This window comes from Coturnix japonica, chromosome 4 (genome assembly GCF_054131305.1).
Source record: "Coturnix japonica strain WE chromosome 4, WE-NBRP24, whole genome shotgun sequence".
In the NCBI taxonomy this organism is placed as follows: domain Eukaryota; kingdom Metazoa; phylum Chordata; class Aves; order Galliformes; family Phasianidae; genus Coturnix; species Coturnix japonica.
The window spans coordinates 58,966,186-58,973,069 of NC_140666.1; positions in this window are offsets into that span (position 1 = coordinate 58,966,186).

The window sequence follows — 6,884 nt, forward strand, 5'->3', positions numbered from 1 at the left end:
AGCTATCCAAGTACTTAGCAAAATATAGTATTGGTACTACTTTTATTCCTAACCTGCTTTTTCAGAACCAACTGAGATTCATTTTTAACCAAATACGCCAGCTGCGTATTGTAATACCAAGTTCAAAACTGGAATGCCAACAGAGTAAATCCATGCAACAAAGTGCCTAAATATGCTTTATGTTTATACTTCCTTGGTATGTGACTTTAGTAGTGATTGGGCTTGCTGATAGAGTTATAACTTAATCTTACATGATGATAAACTGTGGCTTCTGTCATTTTCTTTTAAAACAGGAAAAACTAGTAGCTTGTCACCATAAATGAAATATCTGCTAATGCTTATATGCTTTACTAAAATGCCTTTCTGTTTGATAGGGGCGGGGGGAGGAAAGGGTATCAGAGCAAACCAATGTAGTACTCTAGCAGCATTTTATTTGGTTCTTGCAACTCTTCTCACTAATAAGAGCATTGTCTTACCACACCTCCTAAAGCAAACACTAGACCCAAAAAATTGCAGCTTGTTTACTCTCATTACCTCACCTGAAAGACAAGAGTAACGAATAGAGCTAATGTGTCCCAGTAAGGACTCGGGGAAGTTATAAATTGAATGGAGATATAATTCATCGTTTGATAAGGAGATAATCATCAGGGGTGTGTGATACAGTGTGTTCATATGGGTGTTCAGTTTTGTTTTATAAATGGATGTTCTTAGCCTTAATTAGAGGGAGGGGGGATGTTTGCTTGTTTGTTCTTGGTTCAGTTTTGAGTAATAAGATGAAAAAACTGCGTTGGGCTCAGTGATCTTACGTGTTTGTTTTTAAAGGTGGCACTCAGCAGTTGTCCGAAAAAGAAACAGTTTTACAGCCTCTAGAGAAGAATTCAGGTTCTACTTCTATGAATGTCTGAACACATTTTCCATCTCCTAGGACAGTGCTCTAGCTGAATGTTTTATAGACTTTACTAAGTAAACTAGTAATGACCCTAATTTTTTAATTTTTATTTCTTTTTTACTTTTTCCATTTGTTATAAAAATACTGTTTTTAAGATGAGTTTCATAAGTCTTTCGAATAATTTGTAGTACTGAGTTTCTGCAGTAGTAGGATAATAGTCTTAAGTCGGGAGGTCCATTTTGATCCAGGATTGTTACTAGAGACTTACAGAACTTGAGAGAGAAAATAAACAGGATAGAGCTCTTCAACCTTCTTGTCAGGACATTTGTAGTCTTTGCTCAGGGCAAAGATCCGGAGTTCAAACTCGAGCACCAGGTGATTATTTAATATAAATACAGTGTCGTGTTTGCAGATGAAGCCAGGAGAGGTTGAGGGCGGTGATTTCCAGCAAGTGGTAAACAAAATGAAACAGTTCAACAGTATGATGATTCGAAACTGCTAAGGGAACAAAACATAGTCACTGATGCAAGTCCACAAAGCACGAAGGATGTATGTGGTATTTCAAGTGCCCTAAGTACATCTTAGCAGCACTGTAGTGCATTGTTAAGTCAGTAACATCTAGTGTTAAATTCCTTGTGACAGCTGTGTGCCTTCACTAGCAATGCTTGTTAATCTTGTTATAACCCCTTCAATGAGTCTAGTAGGAGACATGCAAAAATCACTCTGTACCAATGGCAAACCAAAAAGAAATTACCCAATTTTTGAGTAGCCACTGCTGTATCCTCATGCCACGTATTCCAAACAAATACTTCACTAGTGTACTTGTGTTTCATCCTGTGAACACTACTATAATCTTCTAAAATGTTGTACTGCAGTCACCACCACCCGCCATTTTAAGCTTAGTAGAAGTTGGTTTTGTATTACATCTAGAGAAGCAGACTTTCCAGAAAGTCATTCCTTTTTGTTCTTCAGTTTCTCAAGTAATAACATATCTTTTAAAGAATTTTGTTCTCACTATTTGATCTTTGTATGTTGCAGTACTTGCTATGAGCTACTTGCCATCTTCCTTAACTTTAACAAAGTTAAACAAAATCCTTCTTCAGACTCTCTTCTGAGTGCTGTGGAAGCCTTTATTTATATTATACCAGTGATCAGTCTCCCTTCTGTCAGCACATCTACCTGCTGCAAGCATCATACTGTGTTTTCTTCTGTTTTCATGTAAGAAATGCGACCACAGTCTAAAATTCCACAATCAAAATCTGTTTTAGAGGTGCCAATTATGCGCAAGTAAGATTATATCTTGTTTTTATAACTAGTTATTTTGGAATACATACTATGCAATTTAAATTACATTGTCTTCTCAGTGACATCCAATGATAGGACAAGGGGCAATGAGTGCAAGCTGGAACATAGGAGGTTCTGTGTAAATATGAGGAAGAAACTTACAGCAGAACCTTGGAACAGATTGCCCAGGAAGGTTGTGGAGTCTGATTCTCTGGAGACATTCAAAACCCCACCTGAACATTCCTTTTTGAGCAAGCATTTTGTGTGCTTTTGTTTTGTCTTTCTTCCTGGTCTCCTCCTCCTGCCTTTTTCTTGTATTAAACTTTGCAGCTTACTTTTACTTCCTTGTCTTCATCAAAAAAATCATTATAGTTGTGGGTGTATGAAACTGCTTAGCTTATATCTTCTTTACATGTATGACCGATGGAGAAAATCATTAATCACTTCTGACAAATGACTCTACATTTTCTACACTGATTACTACTTAAGATTTTTGTGGAACTACAGTTGCTTTTCCATGTCTTGTTGAGTATTAGTTGTGTGTTGCTGCAATCACATTATAAATACTCTTGAATGGTGGCTGTGTTACCTCAATTTGCTTTTTGATAAACCTACTAGATCAATGGATTTTTTTTTTTTGTTTGGTTGGTTGGTTTTTTTTGCCTCTCTTCCCTGAAGTCACAAGTGCACATTTCCTGTTCTTTAGTTAGGGAAAAGATAAACTGTACTCATTGATTTGAATGCAGTGAAAACTTAGCTTATACATCTGAAGTACTTAAGATCTAGAACCTTGGAATCTGACCACTGCTTTGTTCCCCTTTGTGCAAAAGAAAAGAGAATAAATTATGTTCTACCCAGCACTGTTATCTCTGCTTAGAATTATTCTATGCAACCTTATCTCTGTTTATGAACTCCCAAGCAAACTTAAATTGGGCAAGAACAGGAATGGACAGGTGACTGCTGACTGAGTGATGCGGGCCCTAACTTGTGATGGAGAAAGAACAGTTGGAGCACTTCTCAGCAGAAATCATCTAACTCTTTTGCAGTTGTGTTGATGCTGTCTTATCACCGTGCATTCCATGTGTTGTTCTACTCATGTGAATGCTCTTCTGCAAGACACTGGCTTTGACTGAAACTTTAGTGATTTAATCACAGCTACTGTCTGTGACTATACACATTTATATTAAAGCTCTCATGGGAACTTTGAATTATATATCGAATATTTTGCTAAGGGAAATTGATTCTTAGTTTCATTCCAAGGCTGTGTAAAGTGTATGCAAGTGCATTATATTTGGAACAGTGGCTTGTTATACTTAAGTTTCTCCTGTTATCCATTAATGTATTAGTAATGAGAGAAACTTGTGCGATTCTCTTCTGTATATATATTTTTTTGCTTCCATGTGAATGAAGAAAAATACTGAAATCCGTTATAGAAATGTTTTACATGTAGGTTAGAATATTTGGAGATCATAGTGAATCTTCGTCCTGCAGAAGAGAGGCCTGCTGCTTAATGTTGCCTCAGAAGATGTTTTAGATTAAAGTTCTAGAGATTGTGATATCTAGAGTAGCTCTGACCATTAACACTGTGATCCTTCATAAAATAATTTAGGTTGGAAAAAACATCAGGATTTGATCAAGTCCAGCCCAGACTCAAAGTAGATCATGCTCATGTTGGATGCTCAGAGTCTATCCACTTGAGCTTTGGACACTTCTGAGGATGGTGATTCCAGAGCCTGTCTGGGAAACTTTTTCCAGTGTTAGACTTTTTTCATGATAACAACTTTACAATTATTTTTTTTTCCCCAGATAAAAAATCCTGTGTTGATCTTTGTCTCCATTGCCTCTCATACTGTCACTGTACTGCAAGGAGCCGTCATCTTTAAGACATTCCATTATATAGCTTAAGATTAACCCCCAACTTTGTCTTTTCAGAGTGGAACAAGCTCAGTTCTCATGTGTCTTGTGAACACAGACCTGTAAACTGGACTCTGCTTCTGGGAAGATGAACTAAAGAGTCAGTTTTTTTTAATAAAGATAAAATGTTCTGTCTATTACATTCCTCGCTGCTGCATTTTGTACCATTAGAAGGAATCTTTTTGTGTGTGTATTTTCATTTGTAGATTCAAATTACAGAACATTAGAGTAGCTATTAATCCATATAATTTCCATCTTTAGGTGTGGATTTGGGGCTATAGCATACATGCTATAGACATTCCTCCATGTCTACCCAAGTCTTGGTCTTATTCTGTAAATTTCTTTGAAGAGGGTTTTACATTGAACAGAAACAGGTTGGTTCCCAGAAAGACAGTACTTCAAGACTAAATTTAATTAACATGTTAATGACTCAGATCAGTTCTTGAAATCTGCAAATTCTGAAGATGGTAGTGGTTCCTCCCTTTGATTTATTTCATGTCCATGAAAGAGCTGAAAATGCACTTTTGAAGAAACATATTCCATTAGAGGCAGTTTGAGAGTTGGAATAAAAACAAACAAAAAAAACACACAAGGATGATGTTGGTGGAAATGAAGGCATTGGAAATAGCAAATGTGAACAAGAGTAAAGTATAGGTGGTGTAGAAGGTCAAACTGAAACTACTGCGTGATGGAGAAATGGTCACAGAAATCACTGTATATGTATCAAGACACAAAGGGTTTTGTGGGTGTAAGTCATTCAGGTGCATGAAGTTCATTCTTATTCTTTACAGTAATTTATTTCAGGGCAAGCCTGAAAAAAAAAATATTGTGAGAGGAGTCATGGAAACCATTGCATTTCTGTAGTGCAGTGGAGGAGATTACTTGTGGAAAGGGGAGGAGTCCATTTGCTTTTCAGCCTCTGTTTTAAATAATGAAACATCTATTCCCAAGGAGAAGAAAGAGTGAAACAATAGAGCTGTGTTTAAAATAAAATGGTCATTTGTCCAGACTCTGATTTCTGGTTCATCAGTACGTCTTTGTGAGAGGTACTTCCCTGAAATATGCCTTTGTTTCAAATGGAATGCAACCAGGGGCGTATAGTGCAAGGAGTCTCAGTTGGACAGGCTTAAACAAACAATAAGACAGTGCAAAGACTGCAATTATTATTTTTCTGTGCCATGCTCTATTCATTACCTGATTAAAGCATGAGCCAGAGCAATATAGCTTGAACATTCCAACCAAATGAGTTCTATACCACAGTTTTAAAGGTTGATTATGTTTGGGTTTTTTTTGTTTTTTTTTCTTTTTTTCTGGTTTTTTTTCGGGGGGGGGGGGGGGAGGAGAGGGCGGGGAGGTGTAGTTGTTTTTAGCAAAATGTAACATTTTTCAAAAGGCCACTTTCCATTCTATGTATTTGATTACGTTCTAAATGATGGAAATGAACTGTGAAGCTCTTTTTATTTTTATCTATTCACAAGGACAAACACCAGCTTTTTATCTTTTCCCAGACTGCTGAGCCCAGTTATCCTCTGTTATGCTTGGAGGGAATATGACAGGTGGTAACTGAGATGGCTTTGGGTCACTTTCAGTGTAATACATCTATGTTCTCAAGAGGACATCTGCTTACCCAGAGGCTGCAACAGTTTATTTTCTTCTGTCCATATTGTTTATTGGGAGCAAATAAGAACTAGGAATCTTAGCTAATTCATTTTTGTACATCAAGTCTCTGTTTTGATATCAGTGAGTGTTTTGATATCAAAGAGTATTAAGACTTCCTTTCTCTGTCGCAGAACTACAGTGTGACCTAGTCAAAGCAGAAACTTGTGATTGGTAGCCTAAGGCATACAGGATGTATTTCCAGGTTTATTTGCTGCACTCTCTCTGTACTGGCATGTTGACTTCGACTGATATTTTATTATTTGATTCTTTTCAAAAGCACCACCTAGTGGTTGGAATGGAAAAAAAAAAGGGGGGGCGGGGGGGGAGGAGGAACTTTCAAACTAGGGTTCCGTCTCTGCTTTAGCGCTTTCTTTCTGCTCTAAATTATACTTTCATTTTCTCTTTGCTAACCTAACCATGAAGCTCAAGAACATTTCTCCAGGTTCCTTTCCAGCCTAGAAACCATTTGGAAACTAGCTGGCTGCATTCCACCACTGTGTTGCTTATTTTTGCTAAATGCTAAAATTGAAATGAATTATTACTAAGAAATGTAAAAGATGACTGCTCTGTTATAGATAAGAGGTGATATTCTACCAATGGAACCACATACTGCTGTTCTAGGTTAGTTTTCAGCAAGAAAATATGAGGCAGAGATTTTGTTCTGTCAGCTACTTGATTGTTTATGTTAATTAATTAATTAATTTCTCTCCAGTCAAGTGATTTTCATACAGTTTTGAGTTCTAACAAAATAGTTTCTGACTAACAGGTCCTTGAAAATCTATCTCTGGTTACCTCTGTCTTCCCTTTTTGTCGTCACTGTGTTTTAGAATTCTAGTGTTATCTTTTAATTTCATTTAGAATATTGAGGAAAAGCTGTTTTCTGATGATCATTCAGAATGAACATATATAACAACAACTTTGATGCTTTATCTGCAAAGATGACTTGTGTCTTTGGGATGTATGCCATCATCTGCTTATTGGAACATTTAGAGAAAAAAAATATAGAATCATGGGATGTCCTGGTTTGAAAAGGACCACAGTGACCATCCAGTTTCAACGTCCCTGCTATGTGCAGGGTCACCAACCACCAGACCAGGCTGCCCAGAGCCACATCCATCCTGGCCTTGAATGCCTCCAG